Source organism: Oncorhynchus masou, chromosome 13 (genome assembly GCF_036934945.1).
Source record: "Oncorhynchus masou masou isolate Uvic2021 chromosome 13, UVic_Omas_1.1, whole genome shotgun sequence".
Taxonomy (NCBI): Eukaryota; Metazoa; Chordata; class Actinopteri; order Salmoniformes; family Salmonidae; genus Oncorhynchus; species Oncorhynchus masou.
In genome coordinates this window covers 55,507,457-55,519,337 of record NC_088224.1, presented here as the reverse complement: position 1 = coordinate 55,519,337, position 11,881 = coordinate 55,507,457, and positions in this window count along the sequence as shown.

Genomic DNA, 11,881 nt, shown 5'->3' with positions numbered 1-11,881 from the left:
AGGAGGTGAGGGCCCTTGGAGTGTGGTGTCAGGAAAATAACCTCACACTCAACGTCAACAAAACAAAGGAGATGATTGTGGACTTCAGGAAACAGCAGAGGGAGCACCCCCTATCCACATTGAGGGGACAGTAGTGGAGAGGGTAGTAAGTTTTAAGTTCCTCGGCGTACACATCACGGACAAACTGAATTGGTCCACCCACACAGACAGCGTTGTGAAGAAGGCGCAGCAGCTCCTCTTCAACCTCAGGTGGCTGAAGAAATCCGGCTTGTCACCAAAAGCACTCACAAACTTCTACAGATGCACAATCGAGAGCATCCTGTCGGGCTGTATCACCGCCTGGTACAGCAACTGCTCCGCCCACAACCGTAAGGCTCTCCAGAGGGTAGTGAGGTCTGCACAACACATCACCGGGGGCAAACTACCTGCCCTCCAGGACACCTACACCACCCGATGTCACAGGAAGGTCATAAAGATCATCAAGGACAACAACCACCCGAGCCACTGCCTGTTCACCCCGCTATCATCCAGAAGGCGAGGTCAGTACAGGTGCATCAAAGCAGGGACCGAGAGACTGAAAAACAGCTTCTATCTCAAGGCCATCAGACAGTTAAACAGCCACCACTAACATTGAGTGGCTGCTGCCAACATACTGACTCAACTCCAGCCACTTTAATAATGGGAATTGATGGAAATTGATGTAAAATGTATCACTAGCCACTTTAAACAATGCTATTTAATATAATGTTTACATACCCTACATTACTCATCTCATATGTATATACTGTACTCGATACCATCTACTGCATCCTGCCTATGCTGTTCTGTACCATCACTCATTCATATATCTTTATGTACATGTTCTTTATCCCTTTACACTTGTGTGTAAAAGGTAGTAGTTTTGGAATTGTTAGGTAAGATTACTCGTTGGTTATTACTGCATTGTCGGAACTAGAAGCACAAGCATTTTGCTACACCCGCATTAACATCTGCTAACCATGTGTATGTGACAAATACATTTGATTTGATTATACTACACATGTTGATGAGAACTAAAACCCTCACAGTACTCTACAGTATGAGTGATTATACACTACACATGTTGATGAGAACTAGAACCCTCACAGTACTCTACAGTATGAGTGATTATACTACACATGTTGTTGAGAACTAGAACCCTCACAGTACTCTACAGTATGAGTGATTATACTACACATGTTGTTGAGAACTAGAACCCTCACAGTAATGTACAGTATGAGTGATTATACTACACATGTTGATGAGAACTGGAACCCTCACAGTACTCTACAGTATGAGTGATTATACTACACATGTTGATGAGAACTGGAACCCTCACAGTACTCTACAGTATGAGTGATTATACACTACACATGTTGATGAGAACTAGAACCCTCACAGTACTCTACAGTATGAGTGATTATACTACACATGTTGTTGAGAACTAGAACCCTCACAGTAATGTACAGTATGAGTGATTATACTACACATGTTGATGAGAACTGGAACCCTCACAGTACTCTACAGTATGAGTGATTATACTACACATGTTGATGAGAACTGGAACCCTCACAGTACTCTACAGTATGAGTGATTATACACTACACATGTTGATGAGAACTAGAACCCTCACAGTACTCTACAGTATGAGTGATTATACTACACATGTTGTTGAGAACTAGAACCCTCACAGTAATGTACAGTATGAGTGATTATACTACCCATGTTGATGAGAACTGGAACCCTCACAGTACTCTACAGTATGAGTGATTATACTACACATGTTGATGAGAACTGGGACCCTCACAGTAATGTACAGTATGAGTGATTATACGACACGTCACGACTTCCGCCGAACTTGGCTCCCCTGCCTGTTCGGGCGGCGCTCGGCGGTCGTCGTCACCGGCCTACTAACCGCCACCGAATCCCTTTTCCTTTTTCTGTTTGTTTTGTCTTATTAGTTGCCCCTGTGTCCTATTGTGTTTGCCTGATGGGCGTCCTTATTTAAGGCTAGTAAACCCGGCCTTGTTTTGTGTGGGATTATTCTTGTGTTACGTGTTGTGTTGTTGGGTGTGTTCGTGCTCTGGACTGGCTACCCTGTGTTTTGGGTTGGTCCGTAATTTTCGCGCCCTGTGTTTGGGCATTGTATTTTGGTGCCACATTAAAGTGCACTTCTCCTTTGGAACTCTCTGCTCTCTGCGCCTGATTCTTACCTCACACACCTAGTCCCGCGTGACAATACATGTTGTTGATGCTTTTTGTTTTTGCAATTATTATTGTAGCCCTGGAATTTCAGGAATTTGTTATTTGTTTCAACTTTTTATTTTTCACAAGTAAATTACTACATGCAAAGGTATAGAAAAAATAAAGGCTATTGAGGCAAATTGCTGCATTTATGATTCATTCTTGTTACATATGTTAGTACAGTCAGTAAAGTGAAAAGGTGTTATTCTTATTCTATAATGTGAAAAATCATTCAAACTTCGAAGAGTTCATCATTTATGTAATGCTCCCTGTTGTTAGTGTTTTTTAGGTCAGTGTGTTATGAGTGATAATGTACGCTTTCTGAGTGAGAATTGTTGCCAGTGTTCTGGTCGAACGAGCCTATTCTGAGACATGTATGAGGTGTTTTTGGTGGTCTGAGTGAGTTTTGGAGGTGAGATGAACTGTATGGACAAGATGCATGTTGTTAATGCAGACTGTGTGAAGGGTTTTGAAAAAGTGGCTTCAATATTGACCGATGCTTGTTAGCAACTGGAGAAAAAAAACTGTAAGAGGAGTAGACACATGGCAAATATCATGATTAACTCTAGCAACTGATTGAAAACTCTGATTGAGCTATTATAACCCTCTGCGTGTCTCCACAGCCTTGTTACACCCCACATTGATGTGTAGTCGACTCCCCATGTGCCAGGATCTCAAGACTGAGTTAGTTAGTCCACAACAGGTAACATTACTACTGAATATCTACCTGCAGAGACAGTTCTCCTCCAGAGTTGCAGCTCCATTGAATCTAAAGGGCAGACTGACTTCTATTCTGAAATTGTTTTGCAGGGTGGCCTACATAGCTCTATCTGTGTGCTGTGTGCTGTTGCTGGGCAGGGGGAGCCATTTTCCTCAGGTTCCAGTGCATGATAGGAAACAGTGGTTGGCGCCAGACAGTGTCAGTGCCCAGTAGCAATCTAATCACTCCAGTCTCAGCGGGGAGCTCAGCCACCACAGCCACTCTGGATGGACTCAGGCTGCAGGTAGTAAAAGCCTGCTTTACCCCACCCACCACCTGATCAATGAGTGCTAAGGTTCAGGAAAGAGAAGGCAAGTCAGTCTGTCTCTGTCTGTCTGTCTGTCTGTCTGTCTGTCTGTCTGTCTGTCTGTCTGTCTGTCTGTCTGTCTGTCTGTCTGTCTGTCTGTCTGTCTGTTGAATCAAGTTTGCTGAGCCACTGTTATTCTCTCCTCACAACACTCAACGCACGATGCATTGCAGAGCCTCATATGAAAAAATGAACGAGGGTCCCTTTCATTGGGAATAGATCAAGTGCAGAATTACAAGAGGGGTGCAGCTCTCCCACTCCAAAGACTCAAGGCTCACACCTACTGGTTATGTTGTGTTCTCTCTGACACATGGACTACTCTATGGCCCTAAGAGAAAAATAGGGCTAGGAGAATACCTATGCCTTATCTTTGAGAGAGAGGGTGAGAAAAAGAGAGGTAGAGAGATAGTGAGAGAGAGACAATGATAGAGGGAGAGAGAGAGGGTGTGTGTGTGTGCTTGCGTGCATGCTTGCTTCTCTCTATTTAGCTCATCTCCTTTTTATTGAATTAAAAAAGCAGATGTAGTAAAAAGTTGATTACCCTGGGCATTATTTCACTGGACTGCTATTCAGAGGTATTAAAATTCTCCACAGTAATTAGCCAGCAGAGTAAATTGATATGTAAGATATGTGATAATTTCACAGTGAGCACATTATATGTGGCTGTAGTGCAAGTCTGCTAGCTAGATTAATACGATTCAATTTTTTTAGGTGTGGGATAAAGTTTCATTTACGCCACAAACTATAATGCCACAAAACCCAGAGCTTTGGCAATAAACTATTTTCATCCAATACCCTTTATCCTTTCGTTTCGGATTTTAAATGATCTGAGAATCTCAAGAATGGGGCAATATCAGTCCTGGGAGACACAAATGAGTGATTAGCACTTGACAGGCTGCGGGTCATGTCAAAGCGTTGACGAAGTGACGTTAGAAAATGAATGGCTTCTGAGATGTGAGCGAGAAGCTCAGAATTCTCAGTCACTCTCTCTCCTGTCCTCAATCTCAGGCTATTTGAATGTATTGTGCCTTTGGACATTGAAGCAGGAATGAGCAATGGATATGCCATTACATTTCCTTGTCACCGAGATGAGATTGAAAACTGCATTCCGACACACACAGGAAGAATATGACGCACTCTGAAGCAAAGTTAGAATGATGTGAGTGGAACTAACATTAACTACAACTGTGATCAGAATGTTATTTAACAGGGGGATATCAATTTACGATGATACTGTTCTTGCAGTAAAATGTCAAATTCGCCCTCTAGTGGCCTCATGGGTGGAATGTCATAATTTCATAATTTACCCTTTGACACGTATGAACACGGTTGTGATCATTCCACAGTAGTCCCTGCAGCGTACGCTCAAACCAGTGTGCTTAGAACACTTATTTAGTACCTCCAGTTACGATTGATACGCCAGTCTGCGTTTGAGCTGGCCACACAGTTTTTTCACAGAGACATATTTTGCACAAACACAGTCTTTACAACGTTATGCACTCAATGTGAGCAACTTATTTTTGATCTGACAGACATTTACGTGACAACGAGAATGCATTTGACTGTATGATGTTAACAAACATGGCGTCACACATATCTGGCAATTAGCTTAACTTTAACTATTTGTTTTACACACATCATATGTGTCCATTAAAATCTATGTAAGAATTGGAATGCATGATTTGTCACCAGTACTTGAAAAGATGTGAATAAAACAGTAAATGCATTATGCTCCACACATACATATGGTGTGTTACAGTAGAAATGGCAACACGACATACAGAAACTATAATGATTAAAAAAAATACAAAATATTAAACTTGTATTTAACTTGACAAGTCATGATAGCGTAATAAGATACTTACTTTGATAGGAATGCACTCATGTCCAAAGTTATTATTAGTTGTGGAGGCAATGCGGGTGCCTGCTGGAAAATGTTCCAGGGAGAAAAAAGTTTGTGCTTGGGCTCTCGTCGAAGAGAGAAGTTTGTCCTGCTCAGTAATGCCTCAAATGTAAATCGAGGCAGTACAGTGAAATGGGCTACTTCTACGGGAATTTATGAGGGGATGGAACACCCCTCAATTTAAAATGTTGTCAGAAAAAAAAAACTTGATAGAAAATTATTTGAAATTGACAAGTTGAAACAGCCTACAAATAATTAGCAGGCAGCGTGCCTTGGTTTGAGGGCAGCGTAGGATAACTTTCCTGTTGCTCAACAATTCCATTTTAGAACGGTGAATGCATTCTGACAGAACACGGATAAAAAAAACACGCTGTGGCGACCATGAGAGATATTTGGAACTCAGAAAGAAATCGGTAGTCTGTGTCAAATGATTGTGTTATATTTCAGTCTTGATGTATATAAAGTGTAATATTGGGATGCAAACTCAAAATATAATACATTTAAACTACATCTGACATGGTACACGTGTCTTCTTTTTTAAGCCCATAACCATGTGTGTGAGGTGTATACTTTTGTTTCAAAGCAGATTTGTTTAAGACTCCCAAGAAACACTCTGTGTGACCCTGATTTAGCCCACTGCAGTAAAAGGTTGATGAAATAAGGGAGAAGCACGAATCTAAGGCGTGAATAGAACCTTGAAGTCCAGAGACTGGCACGCTAGCAAGAAAGCTAGCTCTTTTGGGTGAGTGGTAATTGTGCTTATCAACGCCACAGACATTACAATACAATGGGGTTAGTGTGTAATGTTAATGCAGTATGAAAAACTTAACCATCTCTGGTTACTATGCTGCTGTAGCTGGCAAACAACACACATCTGTCTGCACATACATATGCATACACACGAGATATTCAATAATCCAGTCGTTTTTAGAAGGCCTAATATATTTTGTTCTGGTTGAAATGAGACTTCATGGCTAATTGCTTCTCTTTCCAGGTGTCTGCTCCTACATGACTGGGCCACTGTGCTATTAAACAGGCTCATTAAAACCTCATGTAGTATCAAGCCTCTCTCCACCTGGATGTGATCGCCTTCGGCTGCTCATCTCTAGACCTTTGCCATTATACAGTACATTCGGGAAGTTGCGGCCTTATTCTTAAATGGATGAAATCGTTTTTTTTCTACACACAATACCCCATAATGACAGAGCAAAAAGAGGTTTTAAGAAGTTTGCAATTTAAAAAAAAACTGAAATATAACATTTACATAAGTATTCAGATCCTTTACTCAGTACTTTGTAGAAGCACCTTTGGCAGTGATTACAGCCTTGAGTCTTCCCAGGTATGACACCACATGCTTGGTACACCTGTATTTGGGGAGTTTCTTCAATTCTTCTCTGCAGATCCTCTCAAGCTGTCTCAGGTTGGACGGAGAGAGTTGCTGCACAACTATTTTCAGGTCTCTCCAGAGATGTTCGATCGGGTTCAAGTCCGGGCTCTGGCCACTCAAGGACATTCAGAGATTTGTCCCGAAGCCACTCCTGCATTGTCTTGGCTGTGTGCATTGTCTTGGCTGTGTGGTCGTTGTCCTGTTGGTAGGTCAATATTCTCCCCAGTCTGAGACCTGAATGCACTGGAGCAGATTTTCATCAAGGATCTCTCTGTACTTTGCTCCATTCAACTTTCCCTCGATCCTGGTCTCCCAGTCCCTGCCACTGACAAACATCTCCACAGCATGATGCTGCAACCACCATGCTTCACCGTAGGGATGGTGTCAGGTTTCCTACAGACGTGACGCTTCGTAATTAGGCCAAAGACTTCAATATTGGATTCATCAGACCAGAAAATCTGAGAGTCCAAGTGGGCTGTCGTGTGCCTTTTACTGAGGTGGCCTGATTGGTGGAGTGCTGCAGATATGGTGTCCTTCTGGAAGGTTCTTCCATCTCCACAAAGGAACTCTAGACCTCTGTCAGAGTGACAATCGGGTTCTTGGTCACCTCTGACCAAGGCCCTTCTTCCCCGATTGCTCAGTTTGACCATATGTCAGCTCTCGGAAGAGTCTTGGTGGTTCCAAATTCTTCCATTTGAGAGTGATGGAGGCCACTGTGTTCTTTGGGACCTTCAATTCTGCAGACATTGTTTGGTACCCTTCCTCAGATTTGTGCCTCGACACAATCCTGTCCCGGAGCTCTACGGACAATTCCTTCAACCTCATGGCTTGGCTTTTGCTTTGACATGCACAGTCCACTGTGGGACCTGATATACACAGGTGTTTGCCTTTCAAAATCATGTCTCATAAATAGAATTTACCACAGGTGGACTCCAAACAGGTTCGCTTTGTCATTTTGGGGTATTGTGTGTAGATTGGTGAGAAATAAAAAATATTGAATACATTTGAAAACAAGGTAATGTAACAAAATGTGGAAAAAGTCAAGGGGTATGAATACTTTCCCGAATGCACTGTAAAGTATGTAGAAGGCAGGTACGACTATTGTAGGTGTGCACTCACCTTACATGGAACACACATTTATGTTCTATTAGTCTGAGAACAATTTTATTGCACAATAAATCCTGGCCATGTTTCCAAACAATCAAAGCAAACATATTCCACATAAGAAAACACTGTGATGAGGTATAATGGGGATTAAACAATGCAGGGTACCACAGCGCTCCTCTACTGTCCACAATGGACGCAGTACCTCTCCAGTTTCATAGCCACATATTGATGAAAGCCATTGATCGGAAAAAGGAGTCAATTTGCCTCGCTGGTGCCTTAGGCCAGCACTATACTGCAGCGTTAAGGATCTGTATATTGGACCTGCGGCTATAGTCTCTAGACTAGTCTGTGTTAGTGGGTCTAACTGGTATCCTTGGAGATCATGGCCATGATGGTCTGCTGGGGTAGGATGAGGGTCAGGAGGAGGATCACTGACCTTTATCCTGCAGGCTCTCACAGGGGAAGCGAGAGGAGAAAATGGGGTGTCCTCTTGTTCATTAGCCAGAGTAGCCATTTGTCCACGTCTTGGCGTAATAGTGAGAGTACCTCCCGGGCCGCTGGAGCCCTGCTGATGGATGGCGGCGGTTGAGAATGGAAGCATCAATCAGGTCTTTAGGGCCCTATCATGGTCCCATCGTCCTCCCACTAGGCCGACACGGAGTGACACCGCAGGGACGGCCCTACCTTGTTTTGTTTACCGTTGACCTGGCTCTAAGTGGGAGGATGGAGCATGGAGAACCAAGCAACGTCGGACTAAGAGCATCTTAGAAAATGGTTGACAGAGGAAGCACGGGAGAGGAATGCTTATTGCTTATAGTACATGCATGGTCAAGTAGACACATTGGTAAAAGATTATCTCACACATTACACATTTTTGATCTCCCATTGATCATCGTTCAACTAAGCGCCCGGTCACAAAAGAAGACAAAAGCAGTTTAGATTGAACTGCATATCAACCTTTCATCAACCAACCAGTAGGGACTTGACAATCCATGTATTTCCATTGACTATTTCTGAGCAATTTCTAATGGATAACGAGGCTGTTAGCCAGCAATAAAGGCAGACAGCTCAAGAGAGTATTATCCTCCACATTAATCTTCCCTCTGCAGATCTTAGACACCTCTATTGCCTCTGGTGGAAATTTGATCTGGAGGGTTGTGCCCGCTGTTGTGATTTACGAGCTGGAGGGAAAGGTAATCATGACCTCTCTTCCACACCCAGTGTCTTGTCTCCTCGCTGATTACTCTCTGATGTACAATTTCAGCAATGATCGTGTTATTGTTTTGATTTCTTGCCATCGAGAATCTCCTTTAACCAGGGGTGACCGACCCATCATTGCATTCACCTTTAGATCAACAGCATATTTACTGAGTACTTTCACTTTTGCCAGCTCATATCATCACAAAACACACCTTTGTAATGGATGCAACAACATTATTTTCTGTAATGATGTCAACCATGGCCTATTTCAGAATGCATAAAACTAAGCTTGTCGGCTCCAGACACTGACTAATGTGGGTCGTAACCCACGCTACGGGAGAGTATGGGTATGTGTGCACATTGACGCTTAGAGCTTAGTGTTTCAAAAAAACAAACTCAGTCCCACTTTAAACAAACAACTACTGTATTCATTGAGGTTTTGGAGCCGGAGCTGCCGTGTCACATTTTATACAGCGAGACAAACATACATTATTTGTCAAGAATGTGTCATGAGTCATGCTCTCTAAATCCTTTATAACTAGCTGTTTGTTAAAGTTATGACCAAATGCTCCAACCTCTCCAATATTGTACATTAAGGGGAAAGAAAGAGGGAAGGAGGATGGTCGAGGTGAAACTGATGGCTGAGCTCGGCACCCATGCTCAGTAAGAGTGAGGGTGGAATCAATGGTGGAGGAGACTACTGAGGGTCAGTGGGCAGCTAGATCATAACAGAACAGCCAGCAGCCCTGAGGAGGTATTGAGGGCCTGCCAGCTCACTGAGAAAGGCTAGCAAGGCCTCGCTGCATGTGGATCAAACCGTCATCAAAAGGGGATTAGGACCAAAGCTTTGGTGGTGATGGCCACACACCTTAATTCACATATGATTGTAGACCTGATGGACAGACAGTTCAACTAATCCATAAGTTATACCATATTCAAGGACATCCTGAATATCTGAGAGTAAGCCTTTGTTTGAAAGCAAAACATTATACATACTGTATAATTTCATTACACATTTGTTATATAATTTATTTCCATTTTAAGCAATTGCTGGGCACCACTCTAACCAATCATGAGGCAAGAATAAATATACTGTAGAAACAATGATACAGAAACTCTTTCCCCATCTGCATTGGGATTTCCAGCAAATGTAACCTACACATAATTACTAGTTAATGACCTCACATTTATGCATGTATAGTTTTTATAGTGCAGCAGTTAGCCTAGTGGTTAGTGTGTAGGGCCAGTAATGGAAAGGTCCCTGGTTTGAATACCTGAGCTGACAAAGTGAAAATCTGTCGATGTGCCCTTGAGCAAGGCACTTAACTCTAATTTGCTCCAGGGGCGCCGTACTACTATGGCTGTAAAACAACACATTTCACTGCACCTATCCAGTGCCACCCCATAGAGTTTGGTTTACGCATTCATTTCATGCCTATTGCGGATGGGAAATGCCACCCTTTCCGCATAAGTTCTGCCCACATCTAAAGAAACACAGCCCACGTTGCACTGAACAAAAACCATAAGAGTTCATCAACTCGACTAGGCTACTGAGTGGGGCCCGTACATTTCCTCTACAACAGTCCCAAAAGAGGATTACACTGGCCCAAAACAATGAGAAAAGAAACCCTAGCCAATTACAACAGTACAGTATGGGCTGCAGCCGCAATGCTGTAGATTTGAGGTTCACACAGAGTCTATTTTTATCTTAATGCTGACAGCAACCATCCCACTGTTCATACAACGGTGTTCGAGATAATTGGGTGCCATTTATCCACGGTCTCTCTCAAAGACTTAGACATTTTCCACAGTGATGCCTTATAGAGCAATGATGGTAGCAACAGAATGCAATCTATACATTATCCCTCTCTCCTTGCAATTCCCCATTTCAAATATGGATAGTGCCCCAGCATGGGGACACTCTTTACAGGCGTTGAATCAGAGTGCGACATTTACAAACCCTGAAAGAAGGGAGGAAACTTAAACAAGTGAGTGCAGCTATTTCAGGTTTATTTCCATGTGGGGTAGTTCCGACCAGTTATTTAACATGTGCCTAGTCTTCAGCTTTGACGGAATGAAGGGAAGGCTGGGAGAATCTCCCTTGAGCTATCGCTGCGTGTGTATTGTGTTTGACAGCTTGCTGGATGCCAGACTCTATGGATCAAAGCAGGCTGTAACAGTGAAGCTAATCCATTACAACCTGATCTGCCTCACATAAAAGCAAGACTTGGGCCCTGTTAGGTCCCTACCTTCTCACTGACACCAACTTCACAGCTGCCTCAAATGGTATCAGACACAACAGGGCTGCACAGCTCTCACTTATCACACAGTGGGATAGTCAAGTGCATGAACCATTGTTGAGTTGGACTGAGGAGGTGTGGTCTTGACTGGGGGAGGGAACGAAGAGAGTGAGCGGATCCATATGACTCAGAATGTATATTCTACCATAATGGCCTACTATGTTCTAATTCTCACCCTACTGACAGAGAGCCCGCTCTGGGCAAGGCACAGAACACCAGACAGCCTGGAGTAGCCAGGTACAAATGCATTTTGGTTGGCACCAGCCATGTCCACCTAATCCCACCCATGGGCTACTGGTTGGAACACACACACAACACACACACATACAAGCCCACAAACAAACACACATGCACATGCATACATGTGCACACACACTGCTAGAAATGTGTCAACATGTTTCTTTCTGAGCTACAGCAATACATAAACAATAACCTAGACTGAAACAAACACACACACACACACACACACAGTTCATTCCCTCCCCAAGGACGCACAAACTCTAACATCAGGCAGCAAAAAGCGGTCTTCAGCTATTGACTAGTCAAAAAAGGCATCTGGGCTTTTTATGAGGTTTACAATGAAACCTGCAGATTGCACAAATTAGGCCAAAATTAAATCATATACCATATGAAGGAAAAAAAACTAAGTTTAATT